Source organism: Perognathus longimembris, chromosome 18 (assembly GCF_023159225.1).
Source record: "Perognathus longimembris pacificus isolate PPM17 chromosome 18, ASM2315922v1, whole genome shotgun sequence".
Lineage (NCBI taxonomy): Eukaryota > Metazoa > Chordata > Mammalia > Rodentia > Heteromyidae > Perognathus > Perognathus longimembris.
Genome location: NC_063178.1, coordinates 26,518,883 through 26,540,603, shown reverse-complemented (window position 1 = coordinate 26,540,603; position 21,721 = coordinate 26,518,883). Strand labels below are relative to the sequence as shown.

General features: G+C 35.8%; 1 protein-coding gene across 1 annotated transcript in view; it reads right to left on the bottom strand.

The window, feature by feature from the left end:
• The window catches only part of Dnajc1 (DnaJ heat shock protein family (Hsp40) member C1), a 139,205-nt gene that overhangs the window by 88,137 nt on the left and 29,347 nt on the right, over positions 1-21,721 (bottom strand). The gene's annotated exons all lie outside the window — the stretch shown is intronic.

Here is a 21,721-nt window from a genome sequence, read left to right as displayed (position 1 = left end):
TCCAGAATAAACCAATAAAGGTTTAGAGAAAAAATTTCCCATTATGTTTCAATATTCTATGCTGATAGAGAAAAGCCTTTTTATAAAATGTCAGGATTGGGGTTGGGGATATGGCCTAGTGGCAAGAGTGCTTGCCTCGTATACATGAGGCCCTGGGTTCAATTCCTCAGCACCACATATATACAGAAAACGGCCAGAAGTGGCGCTGTGGCTCAAGTGGCAGAGTGCTAGCCTTGAGCAAAAGGAAGCCAGGGACAGTGCTCAGGCCCTGAGTCCAAGCCCCAGGACTGGCCAAAAAAAAAAAAAGTAAAATGTCAGGATTTTATCACCTGTTGGGACATTTCCTTTTGGGCTATTAACTTCTGGAATATTCTAATTCTTTAATGTTAACAGTTAATTATAATTGCCTATTGAGTTAAATGACACAAAAATAAAGATATTATATTCAGTTTTATAAAAATATTACAAAGATGGAATAGAAGACCCCCAAAATGAACCCACAGACCAGTAAGGGCGCCAAAAACACAGGATGGAAAGACAGCCTCTTTAACAAATGGTGCTGGCAGAATTGGCTAAACACATGCAGAAAACTGAAGCTAGATCCTTATATATCACTCTGCATCAGAATCAATTCCAAATGGATCAAAGACACCAATGTAAGGCCAGATACCAGGAAAATATTACAGAGAGGAGACATTAGGGCTCCTAGGCACAGAACAAAACTTCCTAAGATCCAGAATCAACAAATCAAAGAAAGACTGGACAGATGGGATTGTATCAACCTGAAGAGTGTCTGCATGGCAAGGGACTTTGCTAGCTAGATGAACAGAAAGCCACAGAATGGGAGATTTTTACTAGCTATGCATCATACAAGGATCTTGAATCGAAAATATACTTAGAGCTCAAAAAATTAACCCCTCCCCCCAAAAAACCAAACCCTCAAAGAAACACCCAATTAATAAATGGGCTAAAGGCTTAGAAGAAGAACAGTCAATAAACAGATGAAGACATGTTCAATATCTCTGGCCATAAAAGAAATGCAAATCAAAATGATACTGAGACTTCACCTCACCCCCATTAGAAAGGCCATTATCAAGAAATCTAACAATAACAGATGTTGGTGAGGATGTGGCCCAAAAGGAACACTACTACACCATTGGTGTGAATGTAGACTTGTTCAACCACTCTGGAAAGCAGTCTGGAGGTTCCTCAAAAGACTAACTAAACATAGAACTTCCCTATGACCCAGAAACTCTACTCCTGGACACTTAACCAATAGATCATAAACAAGGCCACACTAAAGCCATCAGCATAATCATGTTTATTGCAGTATTGTTTATCATAAGACAAGATATGAAGTCAATCAGATGTCCCTCAGTGGACAAATGGATCAAGAAAATGTGGTGCATATACATACAATGGATTCTATGCTTCCATCACAAAGAATGAAATTGCACCATTCATAAGGAAATGGAAAGTCTTGGAAAAAATTATATTAAGCGAAGTACGCTAGACCCAAAGAAGCACAGGTTGTATGTTTTCTCTCATTTGTAGTAATTAGAATGTGCCCATAAATCTACAAGTAAACACATCAATGGTGAAAAACAAAAAATTACACTTGGACATGATAAATTTAACAGGACTCTAAACATTCACACAGCAAGAGACCAAAGTAGGATATTCTTAGGAGAGGATCACAAAAGCTCAATAGCCCATGCATATGATCACTTAAAATGGTATTTACAGAAATGAACTCCCAGAAATGGAAACAAGTTTTTTTGTTAATTTTGTTTTTCTTCTTTGTTGCTTTTTTGATTTCTGTACCTTTTGTCTTCTATGTAACTTTACCTGTCTGGGGGAGGATAAGGGGGAGCACAGAAAGAGTGGGACAAAGGATAAACAAATACAACAGTGATAGCCCCTAGACACTATGTTGAAAATGAACTACATAATTTGTGGGGGCAGAGGGGTGGGAGGGAAAAAATTGGGAGTAAACAAGGGAAGAGGTGGCACTGAAATGTTCTCATAACCTGACTTATGTAACTGTCACTCCTCTCTACATCACCTTTACAATAAAAATAAAAAATTTAAAATATTGCAAAGAAATCACTAGGGTAATTAGGGAATACTTTGATATGAATGAAAATGAAAACAAACCACAGAAGGAGAAGGAGAGGCAGAAGGAGGGAGAGATAGGGGAAAGGAAGGTGGAAGGCAAAAGGGGAGGAAGTTAAGGGAGGAAGGAGAGGAAGAAAGGAGGAGGAAAGAGGTAGAGAGGAGAAAGAAAAAAAGGAAGAAAGGAAAGGAGAGAAGGAAGAAGGGAGAGAGGGAGGGAGGAAGGTAGAGGAGGAAGGAGAGGAGAGGAAGAGGAGAAAAACTAAAGTTTGGGAGTGAGGGAAGGGGTGACATTGTCCAAGAAGAAATGTACGCTTTACCTGACTTATATAACTGTAACTCCTTTGTACATCATTTTTATAATAACAATAAAAAAATCTAAAAAACAAAAACCATAAAGTTTGAGGCTAGAAAAACAAGAGCAAATGAATCCAAAGCAAGCAGAAGAAAATTAAAAACCGAAGTTGGTTTTCTAAAAGCATCAACAAATTTGATATACCTACAGCTAGAATGAGAAAAGTAGGTTAAAGTGCTCAAATTACAGCCATACATCCCTTAACAACAGGGATATATTCAGAGGAATACATCATTTAAGGGATTTTGCTGCTGAGTGAACATTGTAGAGCGTACTTACACAAACCTACAGTATAATCTATCATACATCTAGACTACATGGCATTTACAGCTAGCTAGCCATTACAGCCTACTGTTCCTAGGACTATAACAAACAAAACAACATGAGATTAAATCAGCCACAAAAGGAAATGACTATTAAGAGTCACAGTAAACAAAATTTGTGAGGGTTGTTGTATTACATCAAACTTTTTAAACAGTATGTCTTAAAATAACAAACAATAAATATCCAAAACAATAATATATTATCAAGTATTATGTATTATACATAATTATGTTATGTTTTGGTGTAACTGGTAGTGCAGTACGTTTGTTTACGCTGGCATTACCACAAATATGTGGATAATGTATGGCGCTGACACTGAGGCCACTGACCAATGATTTTTAGCTTCACTGAAATCTTACAGGACTGCTATTGTATATGTGGTCCATAGTTGACCAAAAATTGGAAAGTGACACATTACTACCTTACAGAAATTTTTAAAAATTCTACAAACTGTGCATAGTGGCTTCAAGCCTGTAATCCAAGCTATGGTTCAGACAGTCTAAGGAAAAAGGTCACAAGGTATCATCAATTAGTGGCTGAGGGCAATGGAATGCACCTACCACCCCAGTACCTGATATACAGCAAGACCTTATCTCAAAAATAACCACTGCAGGGCTAGGAATATGGCCTAGTGGCAAGAGTGCTTGCCTCCTCCTATACATGAAGCCTTGGGGTTAATTCCCCAGCATCACATATATATATATAGAAAACGGCCAGAAGTGGTGCTGTGCCTCAAGTGGCAGAATGCTAGCCTTGAGCAAAAAGAAGCCAGGAACAGTGCTCAGACCCTGAGTCCAAGCCCCAGGAATGGCAAAAAATAAAATATATAACCACTACAAAAAGAGGCTGGACGACATGACTCAAGTAGTAGAGTGCCTCAGTGAAGCCCTGAGTTTAATTCCCAGTACCAACAAAAAAACCCAAAGCAAAGCAAAAATTTAAAACAAAATAGTGAACAAAATCCAGTAAGGCTAATGTCTATAAGACTGGAACATATTTCAAAGAAACTTTACCCATATTACACGTAGAGGTAGCCCCTTTTCATTCAGTACAATGCTTATAATAAAGATGAGTTTCAAAATGATTAGCCACTTATTAGCAATGCCATTTTGAGCAAATTACCTACTTTTTAATCTATCACTTGTCAAATGGGATAGTCATGCTACAGCATCTAAAAGACTGCTATGATACATTATGGTGTACTTATTTCACTCTCTGGCATATAACAAGTATTAAATAAATGAAAGTTATTATAATGTGGAAGCTAGAAAGTCACCATTTCTCTTTCATTTTAGTATCAAACCTGATTTGCAGTTTACTTGAATTCACACTTTTAAATAATGAGGGCTAGGGAATGGAAATTAAAACAGATTTGGAGCTTTTAATTAAAAATTATATAATGTTTACTGAATACTTGTACTATGTACTAACACTGGTGATGCAATAGGAACAGAGTCCCTATCCTCATAAAGTTTCTCTTTGTGTATTTGTATGTGATGCTGGAGTGTAACCTGTACATGCTGAGGAAGTGCTCTACCAATGCACAAACAGCACAAAAAGGTTTGCTGTGCAACAGCACTGAAAACTCTACCTTAGGTGATTCAAGATTTTTTTTCAACAGGGAAGGATTGGAAACTTTCTAAAAAGGCCAAGAGAGTAAATATTTTAGGCTTTGTAAGCTAAATAGTCTCAGGCAGAACTAGCAGCCTATTCCATTGTAATGAGAAGTAGCTATATAATATAAAAACAAGTAAGTGTGGTATTATTTCAATAACTTTATTTGCAAAAACAAGTCCTAGATGGTTCTGGCCAATGCCTTGTAGTTTGCTGACTCCTGGTTAATATCAATAGATTGCTAATAATATACAACTCATTCTACTTACACAGTGTCTCCATAACGTAGCATCTATCTTTTTAATCTGCCAGATTATACAGAAACATTTGGCTAGTTTACCCAAAACAAAAATCAAAAGCACCTTATCAAGGATCTCTCCAAAGAAAATACTGGCTATTGACTTGAAAAGAGAACTCAAGAACAAACTCTGGATGACTTGGAGAACCTTAATGTGTGAAGCATTACTAACCAAGACCAACTAACTGTCTTATAATAAGTACGTGTATGTAAACTTCTTCACTATGTCTTTGTGACATTTTCACATTTGTTACTTCAGATTAAAAGCTCAATCTAGCATCAAACATTTATAGAAAGTTATTTCTGGTAAGGGTTCTAGACAGGGCAGAAAACTTACATTTATCAAATAATATCATTGGGATTACAGGATTTTATGCCAGATGAAAATTTTAAATAAACTGAAAAGAAAAATGTTTTTTTTTTTGCTTGTTTGGTTTTGGTTTTGCCAGTCATGGGGCTTGGACTGGGGGCCTGAGCACTGTCCCTGGCTTCTTTTTGCTCAAGCACTCTACCACTTGAATCACAGTGCCACTTCTGGCTTTTTCTGCTTATGTGGTGCTGAGGAATGAAACCCAGGGCTTCGTGCATGCTATTAGCACTCTAACCCGAAGCCACATCCCCAGCCCCGAGAAAAAATGTTTTTAAAATTTAAACAAAGGGCCTGGGAGTAGTACAGAGGTGTTAGTGCTAGGTTCAATCTCCAGCAGCACAAAATAAATAATTTCTCATGGTAAATAAAATAATAAATACAATAAAGTAGGCTCTAGAGTCAATATGATATGTAAATATATTGTGATTAGTAATTTTTAATACGTGTGTTTTGATTAAATATATTAGTGTCTCAATAAATGCAAACAAATACAGAATTTCCTAACTAAATTACAACTAATCAACAAATTGAGATTAAAAACAAAACTCCAGGGCTGAGGTGTCTCAAGTGGTACAACACTGCATAGCAAGTGTAAGATTATGGGTTAAAACTCCAATTATCATCAAACCAAACAACAAAAACATGCAAAAACTCAAAAGTTGAAAACAAGAGAACAAAGATAGAAGCACAAATGCAGTGGTGTTGATAAAATATCAGAAAAGGGGATTTAAAGTCAAATACAGTCCAAGCAACAGAAATACTAGTAGGTAATGTTAAAAGTCTAATCCACTGGAAAGTTAAAATAGTAATAAGCCTTTTTGTTCTAAACAAGCTAAATCCATCTCCATAAGTACAAAAGCTCCTCAATGTAAGAACTTGATAAAAGCAAACATGATAAAAGACTTTAATATATCTGTTCCAGATCTTAACACAGTTTTAGATCAAAATGGAATATAATCTATGAAGGATTTCAGTACAATTTCAAAACCAGTATCTTGGAAATGATTGCTTTAATGTACATACAAGTATACAAACATATAGTACACACACTATTAATATACACACTAAATTATTAGCACAACACACTAAATATTAGTCCAACACACTAATCCTGTATTTAGAACTCATTTAAAAAATAAGTAATACATTTTAATTGTACGAGGTATTTTAGACATTTAAAAACTAATAAAACATCAGTAAGCAAAATTTTAAAAACCTATGAATTTTAAGAGAGAAATAAAAACAAATCACAAATTACATAGAAATTAATAAAAATATTTCAAATAAAATACTATGAGCAGGCAGAATGCATGGCTCAAGAGGTAGAGCCCCTGCCTAGAAAACTCAAGCTCAAACCTAGTATTACATAAATTAATGAGAAGCAAAATAAAATCTATGAGAACCAAAGTTCTTATATAAAAATATATGCAAGCCAGGAGTTGGTGGCTTATGCCTGTAACCCTAGCTACTCAGGAGGATGAGACATGAGGATCACGTTTCAAAGCCAGCCAGGGCAGAAAAGCCTCTGTGAGACTCTTTCTTGTTTTTTGGCCAGTCCTGGGCCTTGGACTCAGGGCCTAAGCACTGTCCCTGGCTCCTTCCCGCTCAAGGCTAGCACTCTGCCACGTGAGCCACAGCGCCGCTTCTGGCCGTTTTCTGTATATGTGGTGCTGGGGAATCGAACCTAGGGCCTCGGGTATACCGAGGCAGGCACTCTTGCCACTAGGCTATATCCCCAGCCCCTCTGTGAGACTCTTATTTCCAATACGCTTATTTCCAATTAACGACTCAAAACACCAGAAGTGGCACTGTGACTGAAAGTGGTAGAGTGCTAGCCTTGAGCAAAAGAGCTCAGGGACAGTACCCAGGCCCTGTTTTCAAGACCTATGACCAACAAAATTAAATTAAATTACAAAATGAAAATCATATATGCAATGATATTTTTAACAAGACAAATTCAAAATATATAAGCCAAGTGCCCAAGAAAGTAAAAACAGAGCAATGAGATAAACCAAAAGATAGTGAAAAGGAAACAAAGATAATAAAATAGAAATGGCAAAAAACTCTGTGAGATGATGAAAGTTCATAGTTCTTAGGAAAGATGAACAAAATGGTTCTCCAGCAAGGTTAATTAAAATAAATATACCAGACGTATCTCTTTAGACATTTAATCCTAAATTTCTTATATACAGAATGGTCACACAGCCATTTTGCTATCTTTCATCCTTCCCTCTGCTTCTACTTACTGTACCTGCCAACAGTAGGGTCAAAATCTGAGAGCTGGGATGGAGATATGGCCTAGTAGCAAGAGTGCTTGCTTCATATACATGAGGCCCTGGGTTCAATTCCCCAGCACCACATATACAGAAAATGGCCAGAAGTGGCGCTGTAGCTCAAGTGGCAGAGTGCTAGCCTTGAGCAGAAGGAAGCCAGGGACAGTGCTCAGGCCCTGAGTCCAAGGCCCAGGACTGGCCAAAAAAAAAAAAAAAAAAAAAAATCTGAAAGCTTTGCTCAGACAAATTGCAGATGTGACAGGGAACAGTTAAAATCTGCCATCCATTTAATATAGTTGTTCATTTATTCCCTTTCATCAATCCATAATTCCAGAGCTTCAGTTTTTTTTAAACAGGCTTTCCCCCTGCTATGGTTTCTGTGAGACGATTTTGTTCTTGGCAGCCTCTTTCCCTAAGACAAGATAGTCTTAAAGGCCCATAGTTGAGTCCCACAACCAGTTAACTGCTACTGCTAACTTCTTAGTCCCATTTCCTACTAGTATGCTTTAATCTGTACAGCCAGCAAAGTAAGAAAAAAGGTCACAATAAATGCAGATGTAGGTTACAAATTCATGCCACAACAACAACAAAAAGGACAGACAGGAGCATCCATGCATGCGAAGAGACAAAGTAAAAGAAGTAGAATCATGGATTCCATCTTCTGCCAAAGAAAGCTACACTGTATCCACAACATTGGTGGCAAATGAGTCTGATATTTACTAATTTTCCATATTCTTTAGTAAAGAAAAGCACATTAATATGAGGGAATGTTAAAAACAATCCACTATCATTCCACAGAGGATTTGTCTGAATTAACTCTCTTTGGGAGTTAAATCTCTATCTCCATATAAATACATATGGAATATTCCATTACTTTTACCTTCTCTTCAAGAAAAATTTAAGATTTTCACAATGTAAATTGTAATTCCTTTGAAGATAGCAACCAATTTGTTTATTTTCCCAGTCTTAGGGTTTAAACTCAGGGTGTTGTGCTTATAGAACATGCCATGCTTCTGGCTTTGCTTTTCACTGGTTATTTTAAAGACAGAGTCTAGTAAACTTTTGTGCCTGAGATAGCCTCAAACCAAGATCCTACAGATCTCAGCCTTCTGAGCAGCTACAAGTACAGGTGTGAGTCCCTGGCACTCAGCTTGCTTGATGAATTCCATTGGAGGCATGGTTGTAAATGGTAGGTAACTTGTGGGTGCCAGACTTACACGAGTAAAATACTGCTATCATTCAGATATAAGAAACAGTGGAAGAACATCAGAAAGGCAGAGAAGACTGTGCATTTGCCAAGGAGGAGATGTCTTTGAAATAGTGAAGTATAACTGTTAATTAAACATCTGGGTATACAGGTTTTAAGCTCAAAGTAGTCTGTGCTAGACATATAAATTTAGAAGCCATTCATATATGGAAAAAAAATCAAACCATAGGCATGAATGAGATTTCTTAAAGAAGCAAGCAGAGTGGTAATGTATGCAGGCTTAAATGAGCTTCAAAGAATGCCAATTATTTACTAAAAAGAAATGTTAAATTGGCAAAGACTGAAGAGACAAAACTAGAGAGTTTGGTTTTATTCCAACAATAAAAGAAGATTAATTGTAGGTAAAATGAACTCTGAAACATATCAAACTGGATCTGGTACTAGGAAGATCACTGGCACCCTTCAGGAGAGCTGTTTGATATAGCAATGGACACAGGTGCCAAACTATGGCTGGGTAAGGATGAGTGGGAAGTTAGAAAATGAGGAGAAATTTTCAAGAAAACTGGCAGCTGAAAGGAATGAGATATGCAGCTGAAGGAGGTTTTCTTTCCTTTTTAAGGAAATGTATCTATGTAAATGTCAATGAAAAGGTTCCAGTTGAGAGAAGAATTCAAATGTAAGTGATAGATATTATCATTAGCAATGTATTTTCAGAGCATGTGAGGCAGAGTAAGAAAACAGAACTCAAAACATGGGAGAAAACCTGGCCTGCAAGCAGGAAAGAGAGGAAAAAAATGGAGGTCTAAGTCTATAGGTTGGTCATTAGAAATTGAAAGTAGCTGAGTATGTTATAAATTTTGAAATAACTATCATACCAACAATAGTTGACAGAATTCAGTTTGGGTCAACAAGGATAAAGATACAAGTTGATGGTAATAAAGTTCTTTTATGCCCTTTTTCAGAAGCAGTACAAAGGTCTCAAAAAGGGAAAAGACATGTAATTGAGCAGAGGAGGACAGATAGAACAGGAGAAGACAGATAAGCAATAAGTAACTATCCTTTAAAATATCTACAATATACAATGACTGATTCTATGTTTACTTTAACCCCTTTTCCCATATCAATGTCTCTTCATATTTCTACCTTTATATAAAATAATGTAATTTTAAGTAATTTGAAAATATAAAGAATCAAAATCATATTAGGTAAGATAATGAGTAAATTCAAATTCCCTGTTTTCCTATATAAGAGTATTTCCTAGGAATATTACAATCTACATATTTGTATAATCAACGGCCAACAAACATGGAAAAGATTCATGGGATTAATCACATTAAAGCCACAGTGATATACATACCACTATATACTTATTAGAATGGTCAAAATAAAAATGACTTTTTTTCTTAAGTCATAAAGATTCCAGTCAGATGGCAAGCTACTCAGGAGGCTGAGAACTGAGGATTTTAAAGCCAGCCTGGGCAGGAAAGACTGTGAGACTCTTAACTCCAATTAACTACCACCACAAAAACAAACAAAAAACAGAAGTGAAGCTGTAGCTCAAGTAGTAGAGTGCTAGCCTTGAGCAAAAATAACTCATGGACAGTAACCAGGCCCTAAGTTCAAGCTCTCCTCCCCCCTGAATGAAATTCTACAAATGTTTTTTTTTTTTTTTTTTGGCCAGTCCTGGGCCTTGGACTCAGGGCCTGAGCACTGTCCCTGGCTTCTTCTTGCTCAAGGCTAGCACTCTGCCACTTGAGCCACAGCGCCACTTCTGGCCATTTTCTGTATATGTGGTGCTGGGGAATCGAACCTAGGGCCTCATGTATACGAGGCAAGCACTCTAGCCACTAGGCCATATCCCCAGCCCCTCTACAAATGTTTTATCTGTACAAATAAGATAATAATTGTTGATGAGGATGCAGAGCAAATGCAACATCTATGGAAGAAGAGCCATTTGGAAACTGGCAATATCTACTTAAAGCAAACACAAACGTTTGATCTAGCAGTTTCATTTGTTAAGTATACAGAGCACGGAAATGTTTACATATACACATCAAAAGTTATATATGGTTGAACACTATTGGCTCATGTCTGTAATTCTATCTATTCAGGAAGGTGAGATCTGAATACTGAGGTGTGAAGCTAGCTGGGGCAGAAAAGTCCATAGGACTTTATCTCCAATTAACTAGCAAAATGCCAGATTTGGAGGTGTGGTTCAGTGGTAGAACACAAGCCGTAATAGAAAAAGCCAAATGACATCTTAAGGCTGAATTCTAGTCTCAGTTCAGCACATGAACAGGAATTTTCATAAAAGTATTGTTCACAACAGCCCGAATAGAACCAACCTAAATATTCACCATCAGTACAATGGATAAACTAGGGCCTATCCATACAATGGACTAGACAGTAATGAACATGAATTAACTTTTATTGTATGAGAATAAATCTTAAAGCCAACCTAAAAACAGTAATCAATGAAACCTGGTGCTAGTTGTTTACACCTGTAACTGCTCAAAAGGGTTTTAGGGTTGTGGTTCAAAATTAGTCCAGCTAGGAATGTCCACGAGATTCTTATCTCCAATTAACCATGAAAAAGATGAGACTTTTCTGCCCAGGCTGGCTTTGAATGCAATCCTCAGATTTCAGCCTCCTGAGTAGGTAGGATTACAGGTATGAGCCACCAGGGCCCAGCTTGTGAGACTCTCATCTCTGCCAACTACAAAAAAAATCTGGAAGTGGAGCTGTGGCACAAACGGCAGAGTGCTAGGATTGAACAAAAAAGATCATAGGCAGTAAGTACCCAAGCACTGAGTTCAAGCCCCAAGACTGGTACCAAAAAAATCAATAAATAAAAAAATCAATGATATTGAAGGCAGGATAATGGATGTCCTTAGGGATATAGTTACACAATGGGACTTTCTGTTAACATTTTATTTCTTGACCTTGGATAAATAACTAAATATTCCCAAGTAAAAAAAAAAATTAGAATTAGAAATGTGCAATATAAATTATCAAGGGGAAGTTGTAAAAAATTCTCACAGACTAATATATTTTTGTCTTTACCAGTATAAAATTATAGGATATATATTGTTAGACTAAGAATATTTATAGTATGGAGCACTTAAGAAAAAAAACTAAAGGAAGTTTAAATAAAATTAAACCTATTCTATAAATGATTCACTATGCAAAACAGCACACAAATATGCAACTAGATTAAACATGTATATAATCCATAAAACTTCATTTCTCCTTAATTCTTCCAATTACCAAGGATCCCAAAATTTTAGAGGACTGGTTTATCTAGTTTGGCATTAGAAAGCAACCTCTTTATTGAGGCCTAGGGATTTCAAAACAGAATGATATAACCCACTAAATCTGGAAATAATTTTAAATCATTTATTAAGTCAATTAAAAACAGAGAAAGAAAACAGAAACTACACTCAAAACACATCCGGAAATTATTTAAGCAATCTTTTTTTTTAAATTCTAATATATATGTAACATGAAGGGAACAAATTTAAACCTTTACTCTTCAAGTGGTTAGGGTTATTTCAATTTCCTTTCTGGAATCTTGTATTTTGTTTGTTTTGTAATAGAAAAGAGTGACTCAAAACATGCACCCAAATTTAAAAACTTTTCACTACTTGTTGGTAAGCAAAAGTATTAAAAATCCATTGCCTCTGACTTAACTTTACATGTTTTAGTAACATCTCTTTCCTAGAAGCTCTCCAATCTGGACATGAAGAATAAAACTGCTTAAAGTACAAGTAGTTTTAACTTGAACACCTCTTAACCTTGACTGCGTTCTTAATGTATACTACAAGTCACCAAACACAATCTGTCTTGAATTAGAAATTTTACAAACTGATCCCATCAATACTGACTTGAAGAGCACTGGGATGTTGAATTTACCTGCTTCTTAGATCCAATACTTTAACATTTACTTTTTGTGTGTGTGTCAGTCCTTAGGCTTGAACTCAGGGCTTGGGTGCTCTTCCTGACCTTTTGTGATTAAGACTAGCACTCTACAACTTGAGCCACTGTTCCACTTCTAGCTTTTTAGTATTTAGTTGGAGATAAAAGGCTCACAGACTTTCCTGCTTGGACTGGCTTTGAATCATGATCCTCCGATCTCAGCCTCCTGAGTAGCTGGAATTACAGATGTGAGCCACAAGTGACAAGCTTGTCATTTACTTTGTTCCTGCTACTTTGTGCAATGATTTCTGACATCTCTGAAAAGCAGTAACTATGCCAAAGTTTGAATGTTTGTAATTAACAGAATAGCTGAACATTAAAGATTGAGAGATAGTATAAAAATAACTTGAGAACTAGCATTTTATTACATAGCACTTATTTGAATGATAATATTATTAGATAACTCAGAAATCAACTGTTCTTCAAGGGCTAAACATAATTCCACACTAAGCCAGATCTATGTTTAGTTTGGGTATAAAATGAAAACAAAACAAATTATTGAACATCATTGTATGAAACATTGAACAAAACATTAAAATAATTATTTTAAAAACAACTGATAAGCTAACAATTAATGTAGGATATATAATTATGTTTCTAGTTCCTTATCTGAATAATTTAAACTGATTTTGCTAACTTTAACAGGTGCAGTTTTGTAAAACTATATGGCTTTGTGGAGATCTCTATTAAGACAATCTGGGAAAAAACAGCTTAAATAAAATCTATTTTTAAAGATTAAATATTACATTGATAAGGACTCTTTCAAAAGCCTCGATATAGCCATATACATATGTTATATACACACTGAATATGTAAACATATATAATAAGCATTTGTATATACTAATCATAGAATAACAATAAAAAATAGTACCCATAATAAAAAACTTAGGAATTCAAGAGGTGAAGGTATGGCTCAAGTGGTAGAGTACCTGCCTAGCAAGCACAAGGACCTGAGTTGAATCCCTAATACTGTAAGTAAAGGAAGAATATAGAGCACAAAGTTCTATAATCCTCTACTCTGAAAGCCCCATGACTTTTTAAAGCAAAAGCTACTTAAAAACACCAAGTCAAGTTTTCTACAAACACATTAATTTAATTATACTTATTAAATGTTCTAAACTTAATTGTGCCTCCAACCTTAAACCCACAATTTAGAAAAATTTGTACACAAGTATTCTAATATTTAAGTTCGCTCACGGATCACTTTAAATTTCACTATGTGTTTAAATTCTTAATTCTAAGTCAGGTACTTGAATCCTACTCAGGAGGCTGAGACCTGGAGGATTTAAGTGAACCTGATTGAAAGATTATTTCCAATAACCTAGAAAAATGCCTGGCTGGAGGTGTAGCTCAAGTGGTAGCATGCCAATCTTGAGCAAATGAGCCCATGAGAGCCTGAGGACTTGAGTTCCAGCCCCAGTTCAAGAAAGCAAAATTCTTATTCCAAACTATAATTGCATCGGCAACCATTGATTTAATTAACTTTTAGGGTACTTCATAAAGTTTATATCATTAGTTTATTACTTATATACATTCGTCCTCTTCATTAATTATGTATTTTTAGAAAAGAAAAAGCATTCAAGACTGGGAATATGGCCTAGTGGCAAGAGTGCTTGCCTCGCATACATGAAGCCCTGGGTTCGATTCCCCAGCACCACACATACAGAAAACTGCCAGAAGTGGCGCTGTGGCTCGGCAGAGTGCTAGGCCCTGAGTCCAAGGCAAAAAAAAAAAAAAAAAAAAAAAAAAGCATTCAAAACTAATAGTACAGGCATATGAAAGTATTTAAAGGATACTTTTTTGTCCTAGAATAGATGACATTCAAGAAGAGTGTAAAGGATTGGCAAGTAGGCTTAACTGGGAGAGAACTTGACAGGTATACTCTGGGCTCAATACTCAGAACAAAAACAAAATGTAGGGCTGGGGATATAGCCTAGTGGCAAGAGTGCCTGCCTCGGATACACAAGGCCTTAGGTTCGATTCCCCAGCACCACATATACAGAAAACGGCCAGAAGCGGCGCTGTGGCTCAAGTGGCAGAGTGCTAGCCTTGAGCGGGAAGAAGCCAGGGACAGTGCTCAGGCCCGGAGTCCAAGGCCCAGGACTGGCCAAAAAAAAAAAACAAAATGTAATTTATTTTACATTCAAAGAAATTTTACATTCAAAGCTACATTCTCAACAAAGTAGCATCAAAAACAAGCAGAAATTATTTTAAAGGACATATGAATAATCCACGAAAAAATAATCCTGCATAACTTTAAAACAGCTGGGCTCAGGTGGCTCACATCAATCTTTTTTTTTTATTATAAAACTGATGTTCAGAGAGGTTACAGTTTCATATGATAGGCATTGGATACATTTCTTGTACTCTTTGTTACCTTGTCCCTCATACCCCCCTCCCTCCTCCCCCTTTCCCACCCTGAGGTGTTCAGTTCACTTACACCAAACAGTTTTTCAAGTACTGCTTTTGTTGTTGTTTCTCTTATTTTACCCTTTGTCTCTCAATTTTGGAATTCCCTTTCAATTTCCTAATTCTAATACCAGTATACACGGTTTCCAATATACTCAGATAAGATTACAGAGATAGTGTAGATACAATCACAAGAAGGTGATACAAGAACATCATCAATAGTAGAAACTACAGATACTCATGGGATGTTGAAAGTAGTTACAACTGTGATATAACAATCATTTCCATAAAATGGAGTTCATTTCACTTAGCATCATCTTATGTGATCATAAGGGTATAGCTATTGGGCTCTTGTGATCCTCTGCTGTGACTTGCCTAAACCTCTGCTAATTATTCCCAATAAGGGAGACCATACAGTCCATGTTTCTTTGGGTCTGGCTCACTTCACTTAGTATAATTTTTTCCAAGTCCTTCCATTTCCTTACAAATGGGGCAATGTCATTCTTTCTGATAGAGGCATAAAATTCCATTGTGTATATGTACCACATTTTCCTGATCCATTCATCTACTGAGGGGCATCTGGGTTGGTTCCAGATTCTCACTATGACAAATTGTGCTGCAATGAACATTGTTGTGCTGGTGGCTTTACTGTGATTTTGTTTGTGGTTTTTCGGATAAATACCCAAAAGTGGGGTTGCTGGGTCATAGGGGAGTTCTACATTTAGCCTTCTGAGGAATCTCCATACTGCTTGCCAGAGTGGCTGAACCAGTTTACATTCCCACCAAGGAAGTAGGGTTCCCTTTTGGCCACATCCCCTCCAACAACTGTTATTGTTAGTTTTCTTGATATATGACATTCTTACTGGGGTGAGATGGAATCTCAATGTTGTTCTGATTTGCATTTCTTTTATGGCCAGTGATGTAGAGCACTTTTTCATATGTCTCTTGGCCATTCTCATTTCCTCATCAGAGAAGTCTCTTTGTAGGTCTTTAGCCCACTTGATGAGCGGGCTATTCGTTCTTTGCGGTTTTGTTTTGGAGGAAGGTAATTTTTTTAGTTCTGCATATATTTTAGATATGAGGCCTTTGTCCGTTGAATGGCCGGTAAAGATCTTCTCCCAGTCTGTGGGCTTTCGGTTTATCTTGCAAGCTATGTCCTTTGCAGTGCAGAAGCTCTGCAGTTTGATGCAGTCCCATTTGTCCAACCTTTCCTTGATTTGTAGCCTTTCTGGGTCTTTGTTAAGGAAGTTCTGTCCTGCGCCAAGGAGCCCAAGCATTTCTCCTACTTCTTCCTTTAGTGTTTTCAGGGTGTCTGTTTTGATTTCGAGGTCTTTAATCCATTTGGAATTGATTTTGGTGCAGGGTGATATATAAGGATCTAGTTTTAGTTTGTTGCATGTGTTGAGCCAGTTTTTCCAGCACAATTTGTTAAAGAGGCTATCTTTCTTCCAAACTATTGTTTTAGCCCCTTTATCAAAGATTAAGTAGGCGTAGTTCTGTGGGTTCATTCCCGGGTCTTCAATTCTGTTCCACTGGTCTTCTGGCCTGTTCCGGTGCCAATACCAAGCTGTTTTTATTACTATAGCTTTATAATACAGCTTGAAGTTGGGTATTGTAATTCCTCCAGCACTGTTCTTTCTGCTTAGGATTGTTTTTGCTATTCTAGGTCTTTCATTATTCCATATGAATTTCTGGATTGCTTCCTCTATTTCATCAAAAAATGGTGTTGGGATATTAATAGGTATTGCATTGAATTTGTAGATAGCCTTTGGCAATAATGCCATTTTGGTTATATTAATCCTCCCAATCCAGGAGCATGGGAGGTTTTTCCATTTCCTTAGTTCTGACTTAATTTCGTTTTTCAAGGTTTTAAAGTTCTCCTCAAAGAGGTCTTTCACTTCTTTGGTTAAGGTTATTCCTAGGTATTTTATGTTTTTGGGGGCTATTGCAATGGGAGTTCCTTTCCTGATATCAGCCTCGGTCTTCGGGTCGTTAGCATACAGAAAGGCTGTTGATTTTTGAAGGTTTATTTTATATCCTGCAACTTTGCCAAAGTTTTGGATCAGCTCTAGTAGCCTGGGGGTAGAGTCTATGGGATTCTTTAGGTATAGGATCATGTCATCTGCGAAGAGAGAGAGTTTAACTTCATCTTTACCTACTTGGATCCCCTTTATATTTTCTTCTTGCCTGATTGCTCTGACTAGGAATTCTAGTACTATGTTGAAGAGCAGGGGAGAGAGTGGACATCCCTGCTGCCTTGTTCCTGATTTTAAAGGGAATGGCTTTAGTTTTTCACCATTTAGAGTTATGCTTGCTGTTGGTTTCACATCAATCTTAAAGAGGCTAAATTTTGAAAACCATGGTTCAAAGCCAACCTGGGCAGACAAATTCAAGAGACTCTTATCTCCAATTTTCATGCAAAGAAGCTAAATGTGGAGAAACTGCTCAAGTGGAACAGCATCAGACTTGAGGAAAGTGTGTCAACAGCTATTTTGGCAATAGGATGGTAAAAGATAAAATGCAATTACTTTAGTTATTTATAACTTATTTTTAGAAGAGTTCTCTAAAGCTAACGTAAAAAATTATTGAAAAACAAAATAACTAGTCAGCCTGTTTTACTAGCGTCTCTATGATCATGTTTTGGATATTAATAAAAACTAGTCAATAATATAAAACCAAATTTACTTATACACAACAAATGGGATATAGAGCTGTCCAAACACATATAAGGAATTGGCAACTGCAATGCGCATTCTTCAAAATCTACATGAAAAGTAAGGAGCTGTTTCAGTTGCTTTTTATTTTGTATAATTGAGTATTTTGGCCAAATAGATTTTTATTAAGTAGTATAGTAAGTACTATAGATTTCCTTTGTGCTATTATACTTTCAACATTTAAAAACATCTATAAGGTAGATCACATTTCAGGAACTTTTACTTAAAAAGTAGTTTACTAAAAGAAATGTATACTCCTATTTGGTTATTTTTTTATCTTATCTACACTGATTAACATGTTTATAGTATTAGTGCTGGAAGGGAGAATACTATTTGAAACATAACGAAGTATTAGTCAATAAAAATGCTTCTTTGCAAGTTCTGGCAGTACTGCCAGCGAGAGTTTTTAAAAAACCATCAAACAAGCTTTAAATATTGAAGGTGACACCACATATTACCAATAAAAAGCAGAAAATGTACCCTCGCAACCTAAACGACAGTGAAACAGTTTTCTTCCACCACATCAAGGACAAATTTTAACTTGTATACTTGCAAATGACAACTACATGGCTTTACTCTTTCCCCAAAATAAGTTTAGCATGTAAAATTCACTTGATATTCAAAGTATTCATTCAGATCAAGGGCTTCCAAGAAATGAATCCTATGTTTTCCCTGTGCAAGAGAGAGTTTTTTTCAATCTAAAGTGGAACTACCTACCATATCTGCAATTTTTTTAACTCTTTTTCAGTATCTACTATTATAAGGCTACTATTTACAGATCTTTTTTTAACAGCCTGACAATCTCTTGGAGTCTTCCACCTCTAAGAAACAGACCGTATCTTTTCAAGTTTACTCCATTCTTAGTGCAAAAAATAGTTTTGCTATGTATGAAACTGTAACCCCTCTGTACATCACTTTGACAATAAATAAAATAGTTTTGCACTAAAAAACTATTTTAATGCGATTATGTTAAGCTAGAAGGTATTAATAACAGAAGAATACTTGATCATTTCTTAGATGTTTTGGAAATGTGTTCCTTTCTAGTGTAAGGAAAACTTACCTAGATAAGGAACAAGTAAAGCAACACATAACATTCTGGAAGATTATTAATGTGATTAATAATCAAATTATGCTGAAAAGTTATTTTAGTATATACATATCTTGAAATAAATCTGTAGCATATGTGCTTAAGCAAAACAGAAAATCAACAAGTGCTAACACTGCTATTAAATGAATTATAAAAAAAAAGTTACGGACAACTACTGCTTCAGTAATCTTTTTGCCTCTGGTAGCTAACATCTATAATCCCAGCTACTTAGGAAGCTGAGAGATGAGGATCACTGTTTCAAGCCGTTGCAGCAGGAAAGTCTGTGAGACTTTTTAATCTCCAATTAAATCGCAGAAAAAGCCAGAAGTGACACTATGGCTCAAGTGGTAGAGTGCTAGCCTTGAGCAAAAAGAGCTCAGAGACAGAGCCTAGGCCCAGAGTTGCAGCCTCAAGATGGGGGGGGGGGGGAGAATTTTATTCAAAAGACTGAGTAAAATCACTTCAAAATACTTTTCATGATTTTCTTATGTTTTTATAGTTATATATTCTCTATCAATACAAAGCAATTATCTAATGCAATTCTAAACCAAATATTATCCATGATTTCTCTTTAATGTTCTGAGTCCTAAAAATAGCAACTGTACATATATTCACTGAAGTGCTTTGAGCAACAAAATTAAGCTATTAAGCTTCAAAGTTTCTTGTTATCCTAAAAGAAACAAGACACTAAAATCAACAGTGATATGAAGACATTAACATTTTTCTCCTAATAAAACTGACAACCTTCTTTCAATATGCAGAGAGAATGAAGGCAGGCTATAAAAAGGGGTGGGGGAGAACTGATGAAATAAAGAATATTTACTAAATAATAGTTTACATTAAAAGTTCTTAGTTTTTAACAAGGATGTGGATTGGAAAAAATATTTTTTATAAAGGAATCCAAATGTGGAATGACAGCATACATGGCTCCATTTTATTAAGGTTCATATTGCTGTTTACGCTTCTTATTTTTCTCTTAATAAGGTGTATGTTACTAACTTCCTTAATATAGCAAACTAATTCTAAATATACTGATATTATTGTTTCCCAATCTATAGGCTGTAACACAAAATAATAAAATAATGGTTTAACTTAGAACTAGCTTGTTGGATATTTATAGAAATTCTGAAGGTTACATCTAATGCCAATGAAACAAATATTAACAAATTTTATTGAGAGAATCAGTATATTAATGAATAACAACTGCATTTAGGTTTAAACTTGAACCATATCCAGTATAAATGTGAAAATTAAATTTTATTTTAGCCATAATTGTACACAGACTAACAATCTATTATAGTTAAGACTATCATTTCTTACAACTAATCTCTTAGAAAGGCAAAATTCAATAAAATAAACACTAGGAAACAGGTAGTTGAAAAGGGGCCAAGGGGTGAAGGCCAGACAAATGAAGAGGGGGAGAATGAAGTCAAGAATTCAATACATATCCTACAAAATTAAGAAAAGTGAGGGCAGAAGTGGGTTGGGCGAGACAGGTGAGAATGTTGAAGGGGGTGGCATTGATCAGGATGCATACTATTCATAAACTGCTTTGTTAAATGGCAACTCCTCTGTACAACTAAAGATAATTCTTTTTTTTTTCTTTTTGCCAGACCTGGGGCCTGGGACTCAGGGCCTGGGCACTTCCCTTGGCTTCTTTTTTGCTCAAGGCTAGCACTGTACCACTTGAACCACAGCGCCACTTCCGGCTTTTTCTGTGTATGTGGTGCAGAGGAATAGAACCCAGGGTTTCATGCATGCTAGGCAAGCACTCTACTGCTAAGCCACATTCCAAGCCCCAAAGATCACTTTTTTTTAAACCAAAATTTAGGTAAACCTAAATTAAACCTCAATAAAAGCTCCTTTTAACTAGTTAACATATTCTTCCTTGTCCAGGTAAAGAACTAAGAAACTTGACACTATATAGATACTATACAGTTTTATCATTTTACATTAGAATCCAATTATATTGAAAATCTGAAATTAAGTTCAAAAACTTAAGTTTATATAGACAAAAACTTTCAGAAGCTTAAATTGACAAAGACACAAACTATTAATGTAGCTATGCATGTAACTAATAAGAAATTAAGTACTTAAAATTGAGTATTTAAATTGCCCAATTATTAAGCAAAAACATCCGTATTTTTAATTACTGTTGATTCTATCAGCTGATTTTAATCATAGGGCAGTATCTCTCTCTCTCTCTCTCTCTCTCTCTCACACACACACACACACACACCCAAAACTATAGAATCCTATGAAATGCAAAATTTGAAAAAACATGTGAAAGATGACAGGTATACTGATTTAAAATACATATAATGGCTGTTCAATTATGAGGCAATATCAATTTTAATTTGATTTCTTAGAAATGTCTGTAACATACTGTTCTCCACGAATACTAGTAGTAATGAAACAGAAGTTTAAGACAGTCTTTTTTTCAAAGTATTAGTAGATTTGGTAAATTAATTTCACTAACTACAACTGAATAAAATTATCTTTAAACATGTTTGAAAGTCCATTCAGGATTCAATATATTATGTAAAATAATATAAAGCATGTATTCAGAAAGACAGAACAAATGTTCTTCTTTACAAGGTACTGAAGCTCCATCTAGAGGCTTTTCCCCCTATTACTGTCACTTGCAATATAAGTAATATCACCTAGAAATGTGAATAATATTAAAATGTCAAAGATTTCCTTTGTATCTTTCCTTTTGTTATTCATAATGAGTTCTTGCCCTAACCTTCTTAGGGTAGCTCTAGCTCCATCACTGCCATCAAGTGGTAAAAATCTAAAACTGAACCTTAAAAAAATTTTTTTAAAGGAAAGGTAGCGAAGAAAAACAGGAAATGTATGCACCCTCTTTTCTCAGTTCAGTTGTAGTTCCCTTCCATATTACCTATTGTCCTATTCAAATTTTGGAAAATATATCTTGAATGAAATATACTTAAATGCTGTATTTTCAAATATTACCT